The following is a 22,521-nucleotide window of genomic DNA, read 5'->3' as shown; positions in this document are numbered from 1 at the left end:
GCTGATATTTCTTATCTTTTTTCTGGTGTTTTTTCAGCTCTTGGTCCTTTTCAGCTCCTGACTGCGGATATTCCTCTGATTAAACGTGAACAAACTGAAATATCTCGCAGCCCCGGCCTCGGTTAATACCAACAGATCGAAGCCGCATTTCAGGCCCGAAAACAAACCCATTAATTATTCGCTTCTCCCCAGCTCCAGAGCTCAGATTGATACTGCCCATCCCTGGAGCTGCAAGATAATAGGGACCCGGGACAAACCTCCCCATACACCGAGCACAAGCTCAGGAAAACCCCGGGGGAGATGATATCCCGGTCACTGAGCCTTCAACAGCATTAAACAAGCACCCGGTTGGAAACGTTCTTCATGTGGAAGTGATGAGATGCAGAAACTAATGAAGCAAGTCAGGATGGCCGAGCGGTCTAAGGCGCTGCGTTCAGGTCGCAATCTCCTCTGGCGGCGTGGGTTCGAATCCCACTTCTGACAGTCTTTACTTTGAATTACCAAGCGGAACTCATTTATTTTCACACCACTGTCAAGCACTTTGGGACATCCCTTAAAAGTGGGATTCAGCAGTTCAACTGCTCCATTCACATATGAAACATAGAAGATAGGAGCAGGAGTAGGCCATTCGGCCCGTCGAGCCTGCTCCGCCATTTAATGAGATCATGGCTGATCATCCACATTCAGTACCCTGTCCCTGCTTTCTCCCCATATCCCGTTATCTCTTTAGCCTTAAGAAATATATCTAACTCCTTCTTGAATATATTTAATGAATTGGCCTCAACTGCCTTCTGTGGTACAGAATTCAACAGGTTCACCACTCTCTGGGTGAAGAAATTCCTCCTCATCTCAGCCCTAAGCGGCTTACCCCTTATCCTTAGACTGTGACCGCTGGTTCTGGATTCCCGCACCATCGGGATCATTCTTCCTGCATCTAGTGTGTCTAGTCCTGTAGGAATTTTTTAAGTTTCAATGAGATCCCCTCTCGTTCTTCTAAACTCCAGCGAATATAAGCCAAATCATCTCAATCTGTCTTCATACGTCATTCCTGCCATCCCATGTATCAGTCTGGTGAATCTTCGCTGCACTCCCTCCATGGCAAGAACATCCTTCCTCAGATAAGGTGACCAAAGCTGCACACAATACTCAAGGTATGGTCTCACCAAGGCCTTGTACAACTGCAGCAAGACATCCTTGCTCCTGTACTCGAAACCTCTCACTATAAAGGCCAACATTTGCCTTCTTAACCACCTGCTGCACCTGCATGCTTACCTTCAGCGATTGGAGTACACGGACACCCAGGTCTCATTGCAGTTCCCCTTTTCCCAATCTATTGACATTCTGATAATAAGCTGTCTTCCTGTTTTTGCCACCAAAGTTGATAACCTCACATTTATCCACATTACACTGCATCTGCCATGCTTCTGCTAAATCACCTAACCTGTCCATATCATACTGGAGTTTCTCTGCATCCTCCTCACAGCACACATGCCCACCCAGCTTTGTGTCGTCTGCAAACTTGGAGTTATTATATCAATTTCAACCTTCTAGATCATTAATATATATTGTGAGTAGCTGGGGTCCTAGCACTTATCCCTGCCTACCCCACGAGTAACTGCCTGCCACTTGGAAAAATACCCGTTTAGACATACTCTTTGCTTCCTGTCTGCCAACCAGTTCTCTATCCAAGTCAGTACCTTACCCCCGATCCCATGTGCTTTAACTTTGCACACCAATCTCTTATGTGGGACCTTATCGAAAGCCTTCTGAAAGTCCAAATACACCACATCCACTGGTTCTCCCTTATCTATTCTACCAGTTACATCCTCGAAAAATTTTAACATTTCCATCTGACCTGGTACTGAAAGTGGAGACGGTTCCACAGTGTAGCTGTTATCACGTTTGCGGAACCATTTGGTTGGAACTTGCTCCTTCTGCTTGTCCAGGGGCGAGATTGCTCTCCTGTGTGAGGAAATAACAACTAAGAACAAACGAATTAGGAGCTGGAGTAGCCCATATATTGTGTAAAATGAGATATGGGTAACAGTTAACAGTTAACATGCAAAGCACAAAACCTGCTGACAAGGGTGGTGCTGTTGCTGTTTGGTGAACCGACCGCTACCTAGCAGAAGCTGTACGCCAACTCTCCAACACCTCCTCCTACCTCCACCTGGACCATGACCCCACTACCGAATATCAAGTCACCATTTGCAAGACTGTCACTGACCTCGTATGAGAAGAGATTCAGTAAACTAGGACTGCAGTCTCTTGAATTCGGAAGAATGAGAGGGGATCTCATTAAGCATGCAAAATTATTACAGGGTTTGATCGGTTGGATGCTGGGAGAATGTTTCCCTTGGCTGGGAAGTCTAGAACCAGGGGCCACAGCCTCAGGATAAAGGTTAGGCCATTCAGGACTGAGAGGAGAAGAAATTTCTTCACACAGAGGGTGGTGAATCTTTGGAATTCTCTACCCCAGTGGGCTGTGGAGGCTCAGTCATTGCGTATGTTCAAAACAGAAGTCGGTAGATTTCTGACTGGTAAGGGCATCAAGAGATACGGCAATAGGGCCGGTGAATGGAATTGAGGCAGGAGATCAGCCATGATCTCATAGAATCCCCTACAGTTGCTTAAAAATCTGTTCCATTACCTCTTTTTTCCAGTTCTGACGAAAGGTTATCGACCTGAAACGTTAACTCTGTTTATCTCTTCGCAGAAGCTGCCTGACCTGCTGAGTATCTCCAGCATTTTCTGTTTCAATTCAGATTTCCAGCTTGAGTTATCGCTCAATTAATGACGCTTTGAAAGCAACATAAAAGTTTAACAAAATAAATACCGCTCAACCTGGGAGCTCGAACCCACGACCCTGAGATTAAGAGTCTCATGCTTTACCGACTGAGCTATCCGGGCCTGTTAAAACTGCATTTCATTGTCGCTGATTGCAGTCAGGTACCTGGTGGCTCCGGCCCGGTCACAACAGCATGTCTGAGCCGCATTTCTGCAAACTACGAAACAAGTTCTCCAGAAGCCCAAGGCGTATAAGGAACTCAAGCAGCAATAATCCCTTTCATTAACCACAGGGGTTCAGGCAATTTTCTGATCGCAAAACGCTTTAGTCCTTGTCAATATATCTTGTCTATTTCCCGGAGATTCCCGATTCTGTCTTTCTCTCTGGCTCTGTTTATTGTGTCTGTGGCCACCTGCGGGTTGATTTTGAAGGAATACCTGTGTTTGTGTCTGCTTGTTACGTTAAACAAATGAGGTCATGAGGCGCCTCTGTGCATGACACTGAGGAATCAGGAGAAGGCAGGAGGAATGAAACAGTGTTTGTGGAACGTGTGTATATAAAAACAGCGCGGTTTAGATTGTAGGACCTCGTGGCGCAACGGTAGCGCGTCTGACTCCAGATCAGGAGGCTGCGTGTTCAAATCACGTCGGGGTCACTGTTTTTCCGGGTAATTCCAGAATTCTTGTTTTCTTTGCCGTTTCACAATAACCAGACACTTGCTCCAAACACTGTCTCACTCTTTCCCCAGTGTCAGGGAGAGAAGCGCCACAATTCCTCATTTATTTAATGTGACAAAACACAAGCACAGGTATTCGCTCAAAATCAACCTGCTGGTGGTCACACAGAATAAACAGAGCCAGAGAGACAGGCAGAATCGGGAAACACCGGCAAATAGACGAGAGATATTGACAAGGTGAGAAAGCGCTTTGCGATCAGAAAATTGCCTGAATCCCTGTGGTTAATGAAAGGGCTTTTGAAGCTTGATTTCCTTACACACCTTGGAATTCAGGTGAACCTGGTTCATGGGTTGCAGAACAAGTTAAACGCCTGGGTTAAACCAGAGGGAAGGAAATTCGACAGTTTAATGAGTTTGAAAGGAACATTTTTGACTTGTGCAGTTCGGTCAGAGAAATGCCAGTGAAAGGAAATCATTGCAGAAAGAGCGATTCTGTAGTGTCCCTTCTGTCTGAACAGTGCTTTCTCGATGCTCAATTCAGCAGAGGGTTCCGTAGTGTAGCGGTTATCACGTTCGCCTCACACGCGAAAAGTCCCCGGTTCGAGCCCGGGCGGAAACATTATTTTTCTGTGAAATAAATTTAACAGGTTTCTTGTGTCAGAAGCAACGAACAATTTAAAGCAGACTCCTAAAATACACAGTGCGTAAATTCTGATAGGGTATAAATCTTCGTCAATGAATAAACTTGCACAAATTATTAAAGTTAAATTACTCAAATTTCGACTGTCCCTTACTGTGAGCATTTATTTCATTCTGCAAAACAACGCTTTCGGTTAATGAATGTTGATTAAAACAATTAAACCACTAAACTACCAGAACACACATTAAAGAGTTGATCACAATTGCTGATATTTCTTATCTTTTTTCTGGTGTTTTTTCAGCTCTTGGTCCTTTTCAGCTCCTGACTGCGGATATTCCTCTGATTAAACGTGAACAAACTGAAATATCTCGCAGCCCCGGCCTCGGTTAATACCAACAGATCTAAGCCGCATTTCAGGCCCGAAAACAAACCCATTAATTATTCGCTTCTCCCCAGCTCCAGAGCTCAGATTGATACTGCCCATCCCTGGAGCTGCAAGATAATAGGGACCCGGGACAAACCTCCCCATACACCGAGCACAAGCTCAGGAAAACCCCGGGGGAGATGATATCCCGGTCACTGAGCCTTCAACAGCATTAAACAAGCACCCGGCCGGAAACGTTCTTCATGTGGAAGTGATGAGATGCAGAAATTAATGAAGCAAGTCAGGATGGCCGAGCGGTCTAAGGCGCTGCGTTCAGATCGCAGTCTCCTCTGGAGGCGTGGGTTCGAATCCCACTTCTGACAGTCTTTACTTTGAATTACCAAGCGGAACACATTTATTTTCACACCACTGTCAAGCACTTTGGGACATCCCCTAAAAGTGGGATTCAGCAGTTCACCTGCTCCATTCACATATGGCCCGTCGAGCCTGCTCCGCCATTTAATGAGATCATGGCTGATCATCCACATTCAGTACCCTGTCCCTGCTTTCTCCCCATATCCCGTTATCTCTTTAGCCTTAAGAAATATATCTAACTCCTTCTTGAATATATTTAATGAATTGGCCTCAACTGCCTTCTGTGGTACAGAATTCAACAGGTTCACCACTCTCTGGGTGAAGAAATTCCTCCTCATCTCAGCCCTAAGCGCCTTACCCCTTATCCTTAGACTGTGACCGCTGGTTCTGGATTCCCGCACCATCGGGATCATTCTTCCTGCATCTAGTGTGTCTAGTCCTGTAGGAATTTTGTAAGTTTCAATGAGATCCCCTCTCGTTCTTCTAAACTCCAGCGAATATAAGCCAAATCATCTCAATCTGTCTTCATACGTCATTCCTGCCATCCCATGTATCAGTCTGGTGAATCTTCGCTGCACTCCCTCCATGGCAAGAACATCCTTCCTCAGATAAGGTGACCAAAGCTGCACACAATACTCAAGGTATGGTCTCACCAAGGCCTTGTACAACTGCAGCAAGACATCCTTGCTCCTGTACTCGAAACCTCTCACTATAAAGGCCAACATTTGCCTTCTTAACCACCTGCTGCACCTGCATGCTTACCTTCAGCGATTGGAGTACACGGACACCCAGGTCTCATTGCAGTTCCCCTTTTCCCAATCTATTGACATTCTGATAATAAGCTGTCTTCCTGTTTTTGCCACCAAAGTTGATAACCTCACATTTATCCACATTACACTGCATCTGCCATGCTTCTGCTAAATCACCTAACCTGTCCATATCATACTGGAGTTTCTCTGCATCCTCCTCACAGCACACATGCCCACCCAGCTTTGTGTCGTCTGCAAACTTGGAGTTATTATATCAATTTCAACCTTCTAGATCATTAATATATATTGTGAGTAGCTGGGGTCCTAGCACTTATCCCTGCCTACCCCACGAGTAACTGCCTGCCACTTGGAAAAATACCCGTTTAGACATACTCTTTGCTTCCTGTCTGCCAACCAGTTCTCTATCCAAGTCAGTACCTTACCCCCGATCCCATGTGCTTTAACTTTGCACACCAATCTCTTATGTGGGACCTTATCGAAAGCCTTCTGAAAGTCCAAATACACCACATCCACTGGTTCTCCCTTATCTATTCTACCAGTTACATCCTCAAAAAATTTTAACATTTCCATCTGACCTGGTACTGAAAGTGGAGACGGTTCCACAGTGTAGCTGTTATCACGTTTGCGGAACCATTTGGTTTGAACTTGCTCCTTCTGCTTGTCCAGGGGCGAGATTGCTCTCCTGTGTGAGGAAATAACAACTAAGAACAAACGAATTAGGAGCTGGAGTAGCCCATATATTGTGTAAAATGAGATATGGGTAACAGTTAACAGTTAACATGCAAAGCACAAAACCTGCTGACAAGGGTGGTGCTGTTGCTGTTTGGTGAACCGACCACTACCTAGCAGAAGCTGTACGCCAACTCTCCAACACCTCCTCCTACCTCCACCTGGACCATGACCCCACTACCGAATATCAAGTCACCATTTGCAAGACTGTCACTGAACTCGTATGAGAAGAGATTGTGTAAACTAGGACTGCAGTCTCTTGAATTCGGAAGAATGAGAGGGGATCTCATTAAGCATGCAAAATTATTACAGGGTTTGATCGGTTGGATGCTGGGAGAATGTTTCCCTTGGCTGTGAAGTCTAGAACCAGGGGCCACAGCCTCAGGATAAAGGTTAGGCCATTCAGGACTGAGAGGAGAAGAAATTTCTTCACACAGAGGGTGGTGAATCTTTGGAATTCTCTACCCCAGAGGGCTGTGGAGGCTCAGTCATTGCGTATGTTCAAAACAGAAGTCGGTAGATTTCTGACTGGTAAGGGCATCAAGAGATATGGCAATAGGGCCGGTGAATGGAATTGAGGCAGGAGATCAGCCATGATCTCATAGAATCCCCTACAGTTGCTTAAAAATCTGTTCCATTACCTCTTTTTTCCAGTTCTGACGAAAGGTTATCGACCTGAAACGTTAACTCTGTTTATCTCTTCGCAGAAGCTGCCTGACCTGCTGAGTATCTCCAGCATTTTCTGTTTCAATTCAGATTTCCAGCTTCTGCAGTATTTTCTCAGTTCGCATTTCTTTCATTGTGCAAAACAAGGTTATCGCTCAATTAATGACGCTTTGAAAGCAACATAAAAGTTTAACAAAATAAATACCGCTCAACCTGGGAGCTCGAACCCACGACGCTGAAATTAAGAGTCTCATGCTTTACCGACTGAGCTAGCCGGGCCTGTTAAAACTGCATTTCATTGTCGCTGATTGCAGTCAGGTACCTGGTGGCTCCGGCCCGGTCACAACAGCATGTCTGAGCCGCATTTCTGCAAACTACGAAACAAGTTCTCCAGAAGCCCAAGGCGTATAAGGAACTCAAGCAGCAATAATCCCTTTCATTAACCACAGGGGTTCAGGCAATTTTCTGATCGCAAAACGCTTTAGTCCTTGTCAATATATCTTGTCTATTTCCCGGAGATTCCCGATTCTGTCTTTCTCTCTGGCTCTGTTTATTGTGTCTGTGGCCACCTGCGGGTTGATTTTGAAGGAATACCTGTGTTTGTGTCTGCTTGTTACGTTAAACAAATGAGGGCATGAGGCGCCTCTGTGCATGACACTGAGGAATCAGGAGAAGGCAGGAGGAATGAAACAGTGTTTGTGGAACGTGTGTATATAAAAACAGCGCGGTTTAGATTGTAGGGCCTCGTGGCGCAACGGTAGCGCGTCTGACTCCAGATCAGAAGGCTGCGTGTTCAAATCACGTCGGGGTCACTGTTTTTCCGGGTAATTCCAGAATTATTGTTTTCTTTGCCGTTTCACAATAACCAGACACTTGCTCCAAACACTGTCTCACTCTTTCCCCAGTGTCAGGGAGAGAAGCGCCACAATTCCTCATTTATTTAATGTGACAAAACACAAGCACAGGTATTCGCTCAAAATCAACCTGCAGGTGGTCACACAGAATAAACAGAGCCAGAGAGACAGGCAGAATCGGGAAACACCGGCAAATAGACGAGAGATATTGACAAGGTGAGAAAGCGCTTTGCGATCAGAAAATTGCCTGAATCCCTGTGGTTAATGAAAGGGTTTTTGAAGCTTGATTTCCTTACACACCTTGGAATTCAGGTGAACCTGGTTCATGGGTTGCAGAACAGGTTAAACGCCTGGGTTAAACCAGAGGGAAGGAAATTCGACAGTTTAATGAGTTTGAAAGGAACATTTTTGACTTGTGCAGTTCGGTCAGAGAAATGCCAGTGAAAGGAAATCATTGCAGAAAGAGCCATTCTGTAGTGTCCCTTCTGTCTGAACAGTGCTTTCTCGATGCTCAATTCAGTAGAGGTTTCCGTAGTGTAGCGGTTATCACGTTCGCCTCACACGCGAAAGGTCCCCGGTTCGAGCCCGGGCGGGAACATTATTTTTCTGTGAAATAAATTTAACAGCTTTCTTGTGTCAGAAGCAACGAACAATTTAAAGCAGACTCCTAAAATACACAGTGCGTAAATTCTGATAGGGTATAAATCTTCGTCAATGAATAAACTTGCACAAATTATTAAAGTTAAATTACTCAAATTTCGACTGTCCCTTACTGTGAGCATTTCTTTCATTCTGCAAAACAACGCTTTCGGTTAATGAATGTTGATTAAAACAATTAAACCACTAAACTACCAGAACACACATTAAAGAGTTGATCACAATTGCTGATATTTCTTATCTTTTTTCTGGTGTTTTTTCAGCTCTTGGTCCTTTTCAGCTCCTGACTGCGGATATTCTTCTGATTAAACGTGAACAAACTGAAATATCTCGCAGCCCCGGCCTCGGTTAGTACCAACAGATCTAAGCCGCATTTCAGGCCTGAAAACAAAGCCATTAATTATTCGCTTTTCTCCAGCTCCAGAGCTCAGACTGTTACTGCCCATCCCTGGAGCTGCAAGATACCAGGGATCCGGGACAAACCTCCCCATACACCGAGCACAAGCTCAGGAAAACCCCGGGGGAGATGATATCCCGGCCACTGAGCCTTCAACAGCATTGAACAAGCACCCGGACGGAAACGTTCTTCATGTGGAAGTGATGAGATGCAAAAATTAACTCACCAAGTCAGGATGGCCGAGCGGTCTAAGGCGCTGCGTTCAGGTCGCAGTCTCCTCTGGAGGCGTGGGTTCGAATCCCACTTCTGAAAGTCTTTACTTTTAATTACCACGCGGAACTCATTTATTTTCACACCACTGTCAAGCACTTTGGGACATCCCTTAAAAGTGGGATTCAGCAGTTCACCTGCTCCATTCACATAGAAACATAGAAGATAGGAGCAGGAGTAGGCCATTCGGCCACTCGAGCCTGCTCCGCAATTTAATGAGATCATGGCTGATCATCCACATTCAGTACCCTGTCCCTGCTTTCTCCCCATATCCCTTTATCTCTTTAGCCTTAAGAAATATATCTAACTCCTTCTTGAATATATTTAATGAATTGGCCTCAACTGCCTTCTGTGGTACAGAATTCAACAGGATCACCACTCTCTGGGTGAAGAAATTCCTCCTCATCTCAACCCTATGTGGCTTACCCCTTATCCTTAGACTGTGACTGCTGGTTCTGGATTCCCGCACCATCGGGATCATTCTTCCTGCATCTAGCGTGTCTTGTCCTGTTAGAATTTTGTAAGTTTCAATGAGATCCCCTCTCGTTCTTCTAAACTCTAGCGAAAATAAGCCTAATCATCTCAATCTGTCTTCATACGTCATTCCTGCCATCCCATGTATCAGTCTGGAGAATCTTCGCTGCACTCCCTCCATGGCAAGAACATCCTTCCTCAGATAAGGTGACCAAAGCTGCACACTATACTCAAGGTATGGTCTCACTAAGGCCTTGTACAACTGCAGCAAGACATCCTTGCTGCTGTACTCGAAACCACTCACTGAAAAGGCCAACATTTGCCTTCTTAACCGCCTGCTGCACCTGCAGGCTTCTCTTCAGCGATTGGTGCACACGGACACCCAGGTCTCATTGCAGTTCCCCTTTTCCCAATCTATTGACATTCTGATAATAAGCTGTCTTCCTGTTTTTGCCACCAAAGTTGATAACCTCACATTTATCCACATTATACTGCATCTGCCATGCTTCTGCTAAATCACCTAACCTGTCCATATCATACTGGAGGTTCTCTGCATCCTCCTCACAGCACACATGCCAACCCAGCTTTGTGTCGTCTGCAAACTTGGAGTTATTACATCTAGTTCAACCTTCTAGATCATTAATATACATTGTGAGTAGCTGGGGTCCTAGCACGTATCCCTGCCCTACCCCACTAGTAACTGCCTGCCACTTGGATAAAGGCCCGTTTAGACATACTCTTTGCTTCCTGTCTGCCAACCAGTTCTCTATCCAAGTCAGTATCTTACACCCGATCCCATGTGCTTTAACTTTGCACGCCAATCTATTATGTGGGACCTTATCGAAAGCCTTCTGAAAGTCCAAATACACCACATCCACTGGTTCTCCCTTATCTATTCTACCAGTTACATCCTCAAAAATTTTTAAGATTTCCATCTGACCTGGTACTGAAAGTGGAGACGGTTCCACAGTGTAGCAGTTATCACGTTTGCGGAATCATTTTGTTGGAACTTGCTCCTTCTGCTTGTCCAGGGGCGAGATTGCTCTCCTGTGTGAGGAAATAACAACTAAGAACAAAAGAATTAGGAGCTGGAATAGCCCATATATTGTGTAAAATGAGATATGGGTAACAGTTAACAGTTAACATGCAAAGCACAAAACCTGCTGACAAGGGCGGTGCTGTTGCTGTTTGGCGAACCGACCTCTACCTAGCGGAAGCTGTACGCCAACTCTCCAACACCTCATCCTACCTCCGCCTGGACCATGACCCCACTACCGAATATCTAGTCACCATTTGCAAGACTGTCACTGACCTCGTATGAGAAGAGATTGAGTAAACTAGGCCTGCGATCTCTTGAATTCGGAAGAATGAGAGGGGATCTCATTAAGCATGCAAAATTATTACAGGGTTTGATCGGTTGGATGCTGGGAAAATGTTTCCCCTGGCTGGGGAGTCTAGAACCAGGGGCCACAGCCTCAGGATAAAGGTTAGGCCATTCAGGACTGAGAGGAGAAGAAATTTCTTCACACAGAGGGTGGTGAATCTTTGGAATTCTCTCCCCCAGAGGGCTGTGGAGGCTCAGTCATTGGGTATGTTCAAAACAGAAGTCGGTACATTTCTGACTGGTAAGGGCTTCAAGGGATATGGCGATAGGGCCGGTGAATGGAATTGAGGCAGGAGATCAGCCATGATCTCATAGAATCCCCTACACTTGCTTAAAAATCTGTCCCATTACCTCTTTTTACCAGTTCTGACGAAAGGTTATCCACCTGAAACGTTAACTCTGTTTCTCTCTTCGCAGAAGCTGCCTGACCTGCTGAGTATCTCCAGCATTTTCTGTTTCAATTCAGATTTCCAGCATCTGCAGTATTTTCTCAGTTCGCATTTCTTTCATTGTGCAAAACAAGGTTATCGCTCAATTAATGACGCTTTGAAAGCAACATAAAAGTTTAACCAAATCAATACCGCCCAACGTGGGGCTCGAACCCACGACCCTGAGATTAAGAGTCTCATGCTCTACCGACTGAGCTAGCCGGGCCTGTTAGAGCTGTATTTCATTGTCGCTGATTGCAGTCAGGTACCTGGTGGCTCCGGCCCGGTCACAACAGCATGTCTGAGCCGCGTTTCTGCAAACTGCGAAACAAGTTCTCCAGAAGCCCAAGGCGTATAAGGAACTCAAGCAGCAAAATCCCTTTCATTAACCACAGGGGTTCAGGCAATTTTCTGATCGCAAAGCGCTTTAGTCTTTGTCAATATCTCTTGTCTATTTCCCGGAGATTCCCGATTCTGTCTTTCTCTCTGGCTCTGTTTATTGTGTCTGTGGCCACCTGCGGGTTGATTTTGAAGGAATACCTGTGTTTGTGTCTGCTTGTTACGTTAAACAAATGAGGGCATCAGGCGCTTCTGTGCATGACAATGAGGAATCAGGAGAAGGCAGGAGGAATGAAACAGTGTTTGTGGAACGTGTGCATATAAAAAAAGCGCGGGTTAAGCAGAGGTTTCTGTAGTGTAGCGGTTATCACATTTGCCTCACAGGCGCAAAGTCACCGGGTCGAGCCCGGGCGGAAACTTTATTTTTCTGTGAAATAAATTTAACAGGTTTCTTGTGTCAGAAGCAACGAACAATTTAAAGCAGACTCCTAAAATACACGGTGCGTAAATTCTTATAGGGTATAAATCTTCGTCAATGAATAAACTTTCACAAATTATTAAAGTTAAATTACTCAACTTTCGACTGTCCCTTACTGTGAGCATTTCTTTCATTCTGCAAAACAACGCTTTCGGTTAATGAATGTTGATTAAAACAATTAAACCACTAAACTACCAGAACACACATTAAAGAGTTGATCACAATTGCTGATATTTCTTATCTTTTTTCTGGTGTTTTTTCAGCTCTTGGTCCTTTTCAGCTCCTGACTGCGGATATTCTTCTGATTAAACGTGAACAAACTGAAATATCTCGCAGCCCCGGCCTCGGTTCGTACCAACAGATCTAAGCCGCATTTCAGGCCTGAAAACAAACCCATTAATTATTCGCTTTTCTCCAGCTCCAGAGCTCAGATTGTTACTGCCCATCCCTGGAGCTGCAAGATACCAGGGATCCGGGACAAACCTCCCCATACACCGAGCACAAGCTCAGGAAAACCCCGGGGGAGATGATATCCCGGTCACTGAGCCTTCAACAGCATTGAACAAGCACCCGGACGGAAACGTTCTTCATGTGGAAGTGATGAGATGCAAAAATTAACTCAACAACTCAGGATGGCCGAGCGGTCTAAGGCGCTGCGTTCAGGTCGCAGTCTCCTCTGGAGGCGTGGGTTCGAATCCCACTTCTGACAGTCTTTACTTTTAATTACCACGCGGAACTCATTTATTTTCACACCACTGTCAAGCACTTTGGGATATCCCTTAAAAGTGGGATTCAGCAGTTCACCTGCTCCATTCACATAGAAACATAGAAGATAGGAGCAGGAGTAGGCCATTCGGCCACTCGAGCCTGCTCCGCAATTTAATGAGATCATGGCTGATCATCCACATTCAGTACCCTGTCCCTGCTTTCTCCCCATATCCCTTTATCTCTTTAGCCTTAAGAAATATATCTAACTCCTTCTTGAATATATTTAATGAATTGGCCTCAACTGCCTTCTGTGGTACAGAATTCAACAGGTTCACCACTCTCTGGGTGAAGAAATTCCTCCTCATCTCAACCCTATGTGGCTTACCCCTTATCCTTAGACTGTGACTGCTGGTTCTGGATTCCCGCACCATCGGGATCATTCTTCCTGCATCTAGCGTGTCTTGTCCTGTTAGAATTTTGTAAGTTTCAATGAGATCCCCTCTCGTTCTTCTAAACTCTAGCGAATATAAGCCTAATCATCTCAATCTGTCTTCATACGTCATTCCTGCCATCCCATGTATCAGTCTGGAGAATCTTCGCTGCACTCCCTCCATGGCAAGAACATCCTTCCTCACATAAGGTGACCAAAGCTGCACACAATACTCAAGGTATGGTCTCACTAAGGCCTTGTACAACTGCAGCAAGACATCCTTGCTCCTGTACTCGAAACCTCTCACTGAAAAGGCCAACATTTGCCTTCTTAACCACCTGCTGCACCTGCAGGCTTACCTTCAGCGATTGGTGCACACGGACACCCAGGTCTCATTACAGTTCCCCTTTTCCCAATCTATTGACATTCTGATAATAAGCTGTCTTCCTGTTTTTGCCACCAAAGTTGATAACCTCACATTTATCCACATTATACTGCATCTGCCATGCTTCTGCTAAATCACCTAACCTGTCCATATCATACTGGAGGTTCTCTGCATCCTCCTCACAGCACACATGCCAACCCAGCTTTGTGTCGTCTGCAAACTTGGAGTTATTACATCTAGTTCAACCTTCTAGATCATTAATATACATTGTGAGTAGCTGGGGTCCTAGCACGTATCCCTGCCCTACCCCACTAGTAACTGCCTGCCACTTGGATAAAGGCCCGTTTAGACATACTCTTTGCTTCCTGTCTGCCAACCAGTTCTCTATCCAAGTCAGTATCTTACACCCGATCCCATGTGCTTTAACTTTGCACGCCAATCTATTATGTGGGACCTTATCGAAAGCCTTCTGAAAGTCCAAATACACCACATCCACTGGTTCTCCCTTATCTATTCTACCAGTTACATCCTCAAAATTTTTTAACATTTCCATCTGACCTGGTACTGAAAGTGGAGACGGTTCCACAGTGTAGCAGTTATCACGTTTGCGGAATCATTTTGTTGGAACTTGCTCCTTCTGCTTGTCCAGGGGCGAGATTGCTCTCCTGTGTGAGGAAATAACAACTAAGAACAAAAGAATTAGGAGCTGGAATAGCCCATATATTGTGTAAAATGAGATATGGGTAACAGTTAACAGTTAACATGCAAAGCACAAAACCTGCTGACAAGGGTGGTGCTGTTGCTGTTTGGCGAACCGACCTCTACCTCGCGGAAGCTGTACGCCAACTCTCCAACACCTCATCCTACCTCCGCCTGGACCATGACCCCACTACCGAATATCAAGTCACCATTTGCAAGACTGTCACTGACCTCGTATGAGAAGAGATTGAGTAAACTAGGCCTGCAATCTCTTGAATTCGGAAGAATGAGAGGGGATCTCATTAAGCATGCAAAATTATTACAGTGTTTGATCGGTTGGATGCTGGGAAAATGTTTCCCTTGGCTGGGGAGTCTAGAACCAGGGGCCACAGCCTCAGGATAAAGGTTAGGCCATTCAGGACTGAGAGGAGAAGAAATGTCTTCACACAGAGGGTGGTGAATCTTTGGAATTCTCTACCCCAGAGGGCTGTGGAGGCTCAGTCATTGGGTATGTTCAAAACAGAAGTCGGTAGATTTCTGACTGGTAAGGGCTTCAAGGGATATGGCGATAGGGCCGGTGAATGGAATTGAGGCAGGAGATCAGCCATGATCTCATAGAATCCCCTACACTTGCTTAAAAATCTGTCCCATTACCTCTTTTTACCAGTTCTGACGAAAGGTTATCGACCTGAAACGTTAACTCTTTTTCTCTCTTCGCAGAAGCTGCCTGACCTGCTGAGTATCTCCAGCATTTTCTGTTTCAATTCAGATTTCCAGCATCTGCAGTATTTTCTCAGTTCGCATTTCTTTCATTGTGCAAAACAAGGTTATCGCTCAATTAATGACGCTTTGAAAGCAACATAAAAGTTTAACCAAATAAATACCGCCCAACGTGGGGCTCGAACTCACGACCCTGAAATTAAGAGTCTCATACTCTACCGACTGAGCTAGCCGGGCCTGTTAGAGCTGTATTTCATTGTCGCTGATTGCAGTCAGGTACCTGGTGGCTTCGGCCCGGTCACACCAGCATGTCTGAGCCGCGTTTCTGCAAACTGCGAAACAAGTTCTCCAGAAGCCCAAGGCGCCTAAGGAACTCAAGCAGCAAAATCCCTTTCATTAACCACAGGGGTTCAGGCAATTTTCTGATCGCAAAGCGCTTTAGTCTTTGTCAATATCTCTTGTCTATTTCCCGGAATTTCCCGATTCTGTCTTTCTCTCTGGCTCTGTTTATTGTGTCTGTGGCCACCTGCGGGATGACTTTGAAGGAATACCTGTGTTTGCGTCTGCTTGTTACGTTAAACAAATGAGGGCATCAGGCGCTTCTGTGCATGACAATGAGGAACGAGGAGAAGGCAGGAGGAATGAAACAGTGTTTGTGGAACGTGTGCATGTAAAAAAAGCGCGGGTTAAGCAGAGGTTTCTGTAGTGTAGCGGTTATCACGTTTGCCTCACACGCGAAAAGTCACCGGGTCCAGCCCGGGCGGAAACTTTATTTTTCTGTGAAATAAATTTAACAGGTTTCTTGTGTCAGAAGCAACGAACAATTTAAAGCAGACTCCTAAAATACACGGTGCGTAAATTCTTATAGGGTATAAATCTTCGTCAATGAATAAACTTTCACAAATTATTAAAGTTAAATTACTCAACTTTCGACTGTCCCTTACTGTGAGCATTTCTTTCATTCTGCAAAACAACGCTTTCGGTTAATGAATGTTGATTAAAACAATTAAACCACTAAACTACCAGAACACACATTAAAGAGTTGATCACAATTGCTGATATTTCTTATCTTTTTTCTGGTGTTTTTTCAGCTCTTGGTCTTTTTCAGCTCCTGACTGCGGATATTCTTCTGATTAAACGTGAACAAACTGAAATATCTCGCAGCCCCGGCCTCGGTTAGTACCAACAGATCTAAGCCGCATTTCAGGCCTGAAAACAAACCCATTAATTATTCGCTTTTCTCCAGCTCCAGAGCTCAGATTGTTACTGCCCATCCCTGGAGCTGCAAGATACCAGGGATCCGGGACAAACCTCCCCATACACCGAGCACAAGCTCAGGAAAACCCCGGGGGAGATGATATCCCGGTCACTGAGCCTTCAACAGCATTGAACAAGCACCCGGACGGAAACGTTCTTCATGTGGAAGTGATGAGATGCAAAAATTAACTCAACAAGTCAGGATGGCCGAGCGGTCTAAGGCGCTGCGTTCAGGTCGCAGTCTCCTCTGGAGGCGTGGGTTCGAATCCCACTTCTGACAGTCTTTACTTTTAATTACCACGCGGGACTCATTTATTTTCACACCACTGTCAAGCACTTTGGGACATCCCTTAAAAGTGGGATTCAGCAGTTCACCTGCTCCATTCACATAGAAACATAGAAGATAGGAGCAGGAGTAGGCCATTCGGCCACTCGAGCCTGCTCCGCAATTTAATGAGATCATGGCTGATCATCCACATTCAGTACCCTGTCCCTGCTTTCTCCCCATATCCCTTTATCTCTTTAGCCTTAAGAAATATATCTAACTCCTTCTTGAATATATTTAATGAATTGGCCTCAACTGCCTTCTGTGGTACAGAATTCAACAGGTTCACCACTCTCTGGGTGAAGAAATTCCTCCTCATCTCAACCCTATGTGGCTTACCCCTTATCCTTAGACTGTGACTGCTGGTTCTGGATTCCCGCACCATCGGGATCATTCTTCCTGCATCTAGCGTGTCTTGTCCTGTTAGAATTTTGTAAGTTTCAATGAGATCCCCTCTCGTTCTTCTAAACTCTAGCGAATATAAGCCTAATCATCTCAATCTGTCTTCATACGTCATTCCTGCCATCCCATGCATCAGTCTGGAGAATCTTCGCTGCACTCCCTCCATGGCAAGAACATCCTTCCTCAGATAAGGTGACCAAAGCTGCACACAATACTCAAGGTATGGTCTCACTAAGGCCTTGTACAACTGCAGCAAGACATCCTTGCTCCTGTACTCGAAACCTCTCACTGAATAGGCCAACATTTGCCTTCTTAACCACCTGCTGCACCTGCAGGCTTACCTTCAGCGATTGGTGCACACGGACACCCAGGTCTCATTGCAGTTCCCCTTTTCCCAATCTATTGACATCCTGATAATAAGCTGTCTTCCTGTTTTTGCCACCAAAGTTGATAACCTCACATTTATCCACATTATACTGCATCTGCCATGCTTCTGCTAAATCACCTAACCTGTCCATATCATACTGGAGGTTCTCTGCATCCTCCTCACAGCACACATGCCAACCCAGCTTTGTGTCGTCTGCAAACTTGGAGTTATTACATCTAGTTCAACCTTCTAGATCATTAATATATATTGTGAGTAGCTGGGGTCCTAGCACGTATCCCTGCCCTACCCCACTAGTAACTGCCTGCCACTTGGATAAAGGCCCGTTTAGACATAATCTTTGCTTCCTGTCTGCCAACCAGTTCTCTATCCAAGTCACTATCTTACACCCGATCCCATGTGCTTTAACTTTGCACGCCAATCTATTATGTGGGACCTTATCGAAAGCCTTCTGAAAGTCCAAATACACCACATCCACTGGTTCTCCCTTATCTATTCTACCAGTTACATCCTCAAAAAATTTTAACATTTCCATCTGACCTGGTACTGAAAGTGGAGACGGTTCCACAGTGTAGCAGTTATCACGTTTGCGGAATCTTTTTGTTGGAACTTGCTCCTTCTGCTTGTCCAGGGGCGAGATTGCTCTCCTGTGTGAGGAAATAACAACTAGGAACAAAAGAATTAGGAGCTGGAATAGCCCATATATTGTATAAAATGAGATATGGGTAACAGTTAACAGTTAACATGCAAAGCACAAAACCTGCTGACAAGGGTGGTGCTGTTGCTGTTTGGCGAACCGACCTCTACCTAGCGGAAGCTGTACGCCAACTCTCCAACACCTCATCCTACCTCCGCCTGGACCATGACCCCACTACCGAATATCAAATCACCATTTGCAAGACTGTCACTGACCTCGTATGAGAAGAGATTGAGTAAACTAGGCCTGCAATCTCTTGAATTCGGAAGAATGAGAGGGGATCTCATTAAGCATGCAAAATTATTACAGGGTTTGATCGGTTGGATGCTGGGAAAATGTTTCCCTTGGCTGGGGAGTCTAGAACCAGGGGCCACAGCCTCAGGATAAAGGTTAGGCCATTCAGGACTGAGAGGAGAAGAAATTTCTTCACACAGAGGGTGGTGAATCTTTGGAATTCTCTACCCCAGAGGGCTGTGGAGGCTCAGTCATTGGGTATGTTCAAAACAGAAGTCGGTAGATTTCTGACTGGTAAGGGCTTCAAGGGATATGGCGATAGGGCCGGTGAATGGAATTGAGGCAGGAGATCAGCCATGATCTCATAGAATCCCCTACACTTGCTTAAAAATCTGTCCCATTACCTCTTTTTACCAGTTCTGACGAAAGGTTATCGACCTGAAACGTTAACTCTGTTTCTCTCTTCGCAGAAGCTGCCTGACCTGCTGAGTATCTCCAGCATTTTCTGTTTCAATTCAGATTTCCAGCATCTGCAGTATTTTCTCAGTTCGCATTTCTTTCATTGTGCAAAACAAGGTTATCGCTCAATTAATGACGCTTTGAAAGCAACATAAAAGTTTAACCAAATAAATACCGCCCAACGTGGGGCTCGAACCCACGACCCTGAAATTAAGAGTCTCATACTCTATCAACTGAGCTAGCCGGGCCTGTTAGAGCTGTATTTCATTGTCGCTGATTGCAGTCAGGTACCTGGTGGCTCCGGCCCGGTCACAACAGCATGTCTGAGCCGCGTTTCTGCAAACTGCGAAACAAGTTCTCCAGAAGCCCAAGGCGTATAAGGAACTCAAGCAGCAAAATCCCTTTCATTAACCACAGGGGTTCAGGCAATTTTCTGATCGCAAAGCGCTTTAGTCTTTGTCAATATCTCTTGTCTATTTCCCGGAGATTCCCGATTCTGTCTTTCTCTCTGGCTCTGTTTATTGTGTCTGTGGCCACCTGCGGGTTGATTTTGAAGGAATACCTGTGTTTGTGTCTGCTTGTTACGTTAAACAAATGAGGGCATCAGGCGCTTCTGTGCATGACAATGAGGAATCAGGAGAAGGCAGGAGGAATGAAACAGTGTTTGTGGAACGTGTGCATATAAAAAATGAGCGGGTTAAGCAGAGGTTTCTGTAGTGTAGCGGTTATCACGTTTGCCTCACACGCGAAAGGTCCCCGGGTCGAGCCCGGGCGGAAACTTTATTTTTTTGTGAAATAAATTTAACAGGTTTCTTGTGTCAGAAGCAACGAACAATTTAAAGCAGACTCCTAAAATACACGGTGCGTAAATTCTTATAGGGTATAAATCTTCGTCAATGAATAAACTTTCACAAATTATTAAAGTTAATTTTCTCAACTTTCGACTGTCCCTTACTGTGAGCATTTCTTTCATTCTGCAAAACAACGCTTTCGGTTAATGAATGTTGATTAAAACAATTAAACCACTAAACTACCAGAACACACATTAAAGAGTTGATCACAATTGCTGATATTTCTTATCTTTTTTCTGGTGTTTTTTCAGCTCTTGGTCCTTTTCAGCTCCTGACTGCGGATATTCTTCTGATTAAACGTGAACAAACTGAAATATCTCGCAGCCCCGGCCTCGGTTAGTACCAACAGATCTAAGCCGCATTTCAGGCCTGAAAACAAACCCATTAATTATTCGCTTTTCTCCAGCTCCAGAGCTCAGATTGTTACTGCCCATCCCTGGAGCTGCAAGATACCAGGGATCCGGGACAAACCTCCCCATACACCGAGCACAAGCTCAGGAAAACCCCGGGGGAGATGATATCCCGGCCACTGAGCCTTCAATAGCATTGAACAAGCACCCGGACGGAAACGTTCTTCATGTGGAAGTGATGAGATGCAAAAATTAACTCAACAAGTCAGGATGGCCGAGCGGTCTAAGGCGCTGCGTTCAGGTTGCAGTCTCCTCTGGAGGCGTGGGTTCGAATCCCACTTCTGACAGTGTTTACTTTTAATTACCACGCGGAACTCATTTATTTTCACACCACTGTCAAGCACTTTGGGACATCCCTTAAAAGTGGGATTCAGCAGTTCACCTGCTCCATTCACATAGAAACATAGAAGATAGGAGCAGGAGTAGGCCATTCGGCCACTCGAGCCTGCTCCGCAATTTAATGAGATCATGGTTGATCATCCACATTCAGTACCCTGTCCCTGCTTTCTCCCCATATCCCTTTATCTCTTTAGCCTTAAGAAATATATCGAACTCCTTCTTGAATATATTTAATGAATTGGCCTCAACTGCCTTCTGTGGTACAGAATTCAACAGGTTCACCACTCTCTGGGTGAAGAAATTCCTCCTCATCTCAACCCTATGTGGCTTACCCCTTATCCTTAGACTGTGACTGCTGGTTCTGGATTCCCGCACCATCGGGATCATTCTTCCTGCATCTAGCGTGTCTTGTCCTGTTAGAATTTTGTAAGTTTCAATGAGATCCCCTCTCGTTCTTCTAAACTCTAGCGAATATAAGCCTAATCATCTCAATCTGTCTTCATACGTCATTCCTGCCATCCCATGTATCAGTCTGGAGAATCTTCGCTGCACTCCCTCCATGGCAAGAACATCCTTCCTCAGATAAGGTGACCAAAGCTGCACACAATACTCAAGGTATGGTCTCACTAAGGCCTTGTACAACTGCAGCAAGACATCCTTGCTCCTGTACTCGAAACCTCTCACTGAAAAGGCCAACATTTGCCTTCTTAACCACCTGCTGCACCTGCAGGCTTACCTTCAGCGATTGGTGCACACGGACACCCAGGTCTCATTGCAGTTCCCCTTTTCCCAATCTATTGACATTCTGATAATAAGCTGTCTTCCTGTTTTTGCCACTAAAGTTGATAACCTCACATTTATCCACATTATACTGCATCTGCCATGCTTCTGCTAAATCACCTAACCTGTCCATATCATACTGGAGGTTCTCTGCATCCTCCTCACAGCACACATGCCAACCCAGCTTTGTGTCGTCTGCAAACATGGAGTTATTACATCTAGTTCAACCTTCTAGATCATTAATATATATTGTGAGTAGCTGGGGTCCTAGCACGTATCCCTGCCCTACCCCACTAGTAACTGCCTGCCACTTGGATAAAGGCCCGTTTAGACATACTCTTTGCTTCCTGTCTGCCAACCAGTTCTCTATCCAAGTCAGTATCTTACACCCGATCCCATGTGCTTTAACTTTGCACGCCAATCTATTATGTGGGACCTTATCGAAAGCCTTCTGAAAGTCCAAATACACCACATCCACTGGTTCTCCCTTATCTATTCTACCAGTTACATCCTCAAAAATTTTTAACATTTCCATCTGACCTGGTACTGAAAGTGGAGACGGTTCCACAGTGTAGCAGTTATCACGTTTGCGGAATCATTTTGTTGGAACTTGCTCCTTCTGCTTGTCCAGGGGCGAGATTGCTCTCCTGTGTGAGGAAATAACAACTAAGAACAAAAGAATTAGGAGCTGGAATAGCCCATATATTGTGTAAAATGAGATATGGGTAACAGTTAACAGTTAACATGCAAAGCACAAAACCTGCTGACAAGGGTGGTGCTGTTGCTGTTTGGCGAACCGACCTCTACCTAGCGGAAGCTGTACGCCAACTCTCCAACACCTCATCCTACCTCCGCCTGGACCATGACCCCACTACCGAATATCAAGTCACCATTTGCAAGACTGTCACTGACCTCGTATGAGAAGAGATTGAGTAAACTAGGCCTGCAATCTCTTGAATTCGGAAGAATGAGAGGGGATCTCATTAAGCATGCAAAATTATTACAGGGTTTGATCGGTTGGATGCTGGGAAAATGTTTCCCTTGGCTGGGGAGTCTAGAACCAGGGGCCACAGCCTCAGGATAAAGGTTAGGCCATTCAGGACTGAGAGGAGAAGAAATTTCTTCACACAGAGGGTGGTGAATCTTTGGAA

At 45.2% G+C, this 22,521-nt stretch overlaps 14 non-coding genes across 14 annotated transcripts; 11 read left to right on the top strand and 3 right to left on the bottom strand.

Annotated features, from left to right (window-relative positions):
• The first annotated feature begins 400 nt into the window (after positions 1 to 400).
• Positions 401 to 483, top strand: trnal-cag (transfer RNA leucine (anticodon CAG)). The gene has a single exon. It is a non-coding gene; the product is annotated as a tRNA-Leu (tRNA).
• A 2,888-nt stretch (positions 484 to 3,371) lies between these two features.
• On the top strand, positions 3,372 to 3,443 carry trnaw-cca (transfer RNA tryptophan (anticodon CCA)). The gene has a single exon. It is a non-coding gene; the product is annotated as a tRNA-Trp (tRNA).
• Positions 3,444 to 4,010: 567 nt separating this feature from the next.
• Positions 4,011 to 4,083, top strand: trnav-cac (transfer RNA valine (anticodon CAC)). The gene has a single exon. It is a non-coding gene; the product is annotated as a tRNA-Val (tRNA).
• Positions 4,084 to 4,768: 685 nt separating this feature from the next.
• trnal-cag (transfer RNA leucine (anticodon CAG)) lies at positions 4,769 to 4,851 on the top strand. The gene has a single exon. It is a non-coding gene; the product is annotated as a tRNA-Leu (tRNA).
• Positions 4,852 to 7,748: 2,897 nt separating this feature from the next.
• On the top strand, positions 7,749 to 7,820 carry trnaw-cca (transfer RNA tryptophan (anticodon CCA)). The gene has a single exon. It is a non-coding gene; the product is annotated as a tRNA-Trp (tRNA).
• A 567-nt stretch (positions 7,821 to 8,387) lies between these two features.
• trnav-cac (transfer RNA valine (anticodon CAC)) lies at positions 8,388 to 8,460 on the top strand. The gene has a single exon. It is a non-coding gene; the product is annotated as a tRNA-Val (tRNA).
• A 685-nt stretch (positions 8,461 to 9,145) lies between these two features.
• On the top strand, positions 9,146 to 9,228 carry trnal-cag (transfer RNA leucine (anticodon CAG)). The gene has a single exon. It is a non-coding gene; the product is annotated as a tRNA-Leu (tRNA).
• A 2,397-nt stretch (positions 9,229 to 11,625) lies between these two features.
• Positions 11,626 to 11,698, bottom strand: trnak-cuu (transfer RNA lysine (anticodon CUU)). Its single transcript has one exon. It is a non-coding gene; the product is annotated as a tRNA-Lys (tRNA).
• Positions 11,699 to 12,915: 1,217 nt separating this feature from the next.
• On the top strand, positions 12,916 to 12,998 carry trnal-cag (transfer RNA leucine (anticodon CAG)). Its single transcript has one exon. It is a non-coding gene; the product is annotated as a tRNA-Leu (tRNA).
• A 2,397-nt stretch (positions 12,999 to 15,395) lies between these two features.
• trnak-cuu (transfer RNA lysine (anticodon CUU)) lies at positions 15,396 to 15,468 on the bottom strand. The gene has a single exon. It is a non-coding gene; the product is annotated as a tRNA-Lys (tRNA).
• A 1,217-nt stretch (positions 15,469 to 16,685) lies between these two features.
• trnal-cag (transfer RNA leucine (anticodon CAG)) lies at positions 16,686 to 16,768 on the top strand. Its single transcript has one exon. It is a non-coding gene; the product is annotated as a tRNA-Leu (tRNA).
• Positions 16,769 to 19,165: 2,397 nt separating this feature from the next.
• On the bottom strand, positions 19,166 to 19,238 carry trnak-cuu (transfer RNA lysine (anticodon CUU)). Its single transcript has one exon. It is a non-coding gene; the product is annotated as a tRNA-Lys (tRNA).
• Positions 19,239 to 19,697: 459 nt separating this feature from the next.
• trnav-cac (transfer RNA valine (anticodon CAC)) lies at positions 19,698 to 19,770 on the top strand. The gene has a single exon. It is a non-coding gene; the product is annotated as a tRNA-Val (tRNA).
• Positions 19,771 to 20,455: 685 nt separating this feature from the next.
• Positions 20,456 to 20,538, top strand: trnal-cag (transfer RNA leucine (anticodon CAG)). The gene has a single exon. It is a non-coding gene; the product is annotated as a tRNA-Leu (tRNA).
• Positions 20,539 to 22,521: the final 1,983 nt, after the last annotated feature.

The sequence above is a fragment of the Somniosus microcephalus genome, unplaced genomic scaffold, assembly GCF_052327205.1.
Source record: "Somniosus microcephalus isolate GS21.2 unplaced genomic scaffold, FLI_Smic_1.0 unresolved_chr4, whole genome shotgun sequence".
Lineage (NCBI taxonomy): Eukaryota > Metazoa > Chordata > Chondrichthyes > Squaliformes > Somniosidae > Somniosus > Somniosus microcephalus.
The sequence above is the reverse complement of the archived record's forward strand: the minus strand, read 5'-3'. Positions and strand labels throughout refer to the sequence as shown.